The 2,867-nt window shown below is 35.2% G+C and overlaps 1 pseudogene; it reads left to right on the top strand.

Annotated features, from left to right (window-relative positions):
• Positions 1 to 1,098: 1,098 nt before the first annotated feature.
• Positions 1,099 to 1,264, top strand: LOC132225331 (U2 spliceosomal RNA; annotated as a pseudogene).
• Positions 1,265 to 2,867: the final 1,603 nt, after the last annotated feature.

Raw genomic sequence — 2,867 nt, 5'->3', positions numbered from 1 at the left:
CACTGCCTCTGCGCTCACCAGCCATGAGCCTGGCTTCTGGCACACTGACCACTAGGGGGAAGCTCCTGCATTGAGCCTCATAGCAGCCTGTCATTCCGCAGTTCAGTCGATTTGCATATTAGCCTTTTATTATATAGGATAGTTTTGCTTATTCTGGACATTTCATATAAGTATGATCACATAATGTGTGGTCTTTTGTGAGAAGTTTCTTTCACTTAGCACAATGTTTTCAAGGTTCATCCATGTTGTATTATGTATCAAGGGTTTATTGAATTTTATTTCTGAATAATATTCCATTGTATGGATATATCATATTTTATTTATCCACTAATTAGTTGATGAACATTCGTGTTGTTTCTATAATTTGGCTATTATGAATAATCTTGCTATGAATATTATTGTAGAAATTTTTGTGTGGACATATATTTTTATTTTTATTGTATGTATGCCTAAGAGAGGACTTGCTGGTCATGCAGTAACTCTATGTTTAACCTTTTGATAAACTCTTCATCTATTTAATGATAATAACAATGCATTAGCTAACTGTTTAGCTATTTTCTAAAGCAACTGTATTATTATAAATTTCTATTAGCAATGCATGATTATAGCAATGTAAAGTTAACATTCCAATTTTTTTCCACATCCTTGTCAACACTTGTTATCTGTTTTTTTTTTAATTTTTTAATTACAGGTTACATTCAATATTGTTTTGTACTAATTTTAGGTGTATAGCATAGTGGTTAGACAATCATATATTTTACAAAGTGTTCCCCCTGATATATCCAGTTCCCAACTGGCACCATACATAGTTACTACAGCATTATTGACTGTATTTCCTATGCTATATTTATATTTCCATGACTACTTTGAAACTACCACTCTGTACTTCTCAGTCCTTCACCCTTTTTACCCAGTCCTCCAACCCCACCCCCACCCTCACTACCTTTTGGCAACCATTAGCCTGTTCTCTATATCTGTGAATCTGTTTCTGTTTTGTTTGTTCATTTATATTGCTCTTCAGATTCCACATATAAGTTAAATCATATGGTATTTGTATTTGTCTTTCTCAGACTTATTTCACTTAGCATAATATCTTCTATCGCTTCTCGGCCTTTTGGCTAAGATCAAGTGTAGTATCTGTTCTTATCAGTTTAATATCTTCTAGGTTCATCAATGCTGTCACAAATGGTAAAATATCATTATTTTTAATGGTCAAGTAATATTCTGGTGTATATATGTATGATTACTTTTTTATCAACTCATCTATTGAATGGCACTTGGGTTGCTTCCATATCTTGGCTATTGTAAACAATGCTGCTATGAATGTAGGAGAGCATATATTTTTTTGAATTTGTGTTTTGTGTTTCTTTGAATAAGTAGAATCATTGAGTCATAAGACAGCTCCATTTTTAATCTTTTGGGGACCTTCCATACTGTTTTCTACAGTGGCTGTACCAAATGGCATTCCCACCAACAGTCCAGGAGACATCCCTTTCGCCGCATCTTTGCCAACACTTTTATTTGCGGATTTTGATTGATGATAGCCATTCTGACAGGGTATCTTTCATTGTGGTTTTAATTTGCATTTCTCTAATGATTGAGCACCTTTTCATATGTCTATTGACCATCTGTATGTCTCTTTGGAGAAGTGTTTAAGTCCTTTGCCCATTTCTTAATTGGATTGTTTATTGGTGTTTAGTGCTCTGTCACTTCTTAGTAAGACCTTCAGCTTCATAATGATGAGCACCTTCATTTCTAAGTCCAAATAGGACTTAGTCCTTTTAAGACACCTTATATAAATTAAGCCTTGGAATTCTTCAGAGAAATTTGTGACTTTATAGCTCCTCTCGTCCAATGTGCTATTGTTAAATTACTTTCACTGTCAGCTCCACTTCTAAAAATAAAGATCAGCCGTATTCCTGGATCTTGGCATCAAAAAGCAGAATCTGAAATTCTAGTATCCAAATGGTTGCTTGTTTCTAACTCCTATTTTTCTGCTTACTAAGTTCTCTTGATTTATTTTAGAAGATATGACATATACTTTTTCTCTAAACATCTTTTGTGCTCAGTACCTACACATAATGAGAACCATTTTCATTTGCTTCTCTGTTACTAATTGGTGTCTGAGGGGACTTTAAATATAAATATTTGTTGATTCCCAGCCCCCTAGCTATTCTATTATTAGAGAACAATCTACCAATTACTTGCCTGAGGCAGTACTTGCCTGAGTGCCAGCATTTTTAAAGCAGAATGTAGAAAAGAGTTGGGGGGGGGAGCGGTCTCATTCAGTATGCCAATTTTAACTTAATCTGCCAATTTTCAGTAGGATGCCTATCCTACCCCAGTCCTCTCTGTATTTGGAATGTCTGTGGTTCAATTTCTCCACCAAATCAATCCTGTTTATGAACTGAAGAATGCCTGGGGATATAACTACTTCTAATGCATATTTTCGCACAAACATCTTGTTTTCAGCCCTTTGCTTCTCTTCCTTCATTGGGAGAATGAGTTACCACTACATCCTTTCTTGTTTGCATGCCCTCTGACCCCTGCCATGTGCACCTGGCTTTCAGATTTCTTAGATCTATTCTTCTATTCATACTTCACCTTTTAAGCTTTGTTTACTTTTGTTTCCAATTTCTTTTCTTTTTTGTCTTTGTGAGTTGAATTTACAGTTGAATTGTGTATACCCAAATTTCATATGTTGAAGTCTAACTAAGTACCTCGGAATGTGACCTTATTTGGAAATAGGGTCTTTACAGAGGTAATCAAGTTAAAATAAAGTAATTAGGGTGAGCCCTGATCCACTATGACTCATATCCTCATAGAAAGAAGACATTTGGACACTGGGGCACTCATCGAGGGAATAC

Source organism: Myotis daubentonii, chromosome 1, assembly GCF_963259705.1.
Source record: "Myotis daubentonii chromosome 1, mMyoDau2.1, whole genome shotgun sequence".
NCBI lineage: Eukaryota > Metazoa > Chordata > Mammalia > Chiroptera > Vespertilionidae > Myotis > Myotis daubentonii.
Note: the sequence above shows the minus strand (reverse complement) of the source record. Positions and strands in the feature narration are given on the sequence as shown.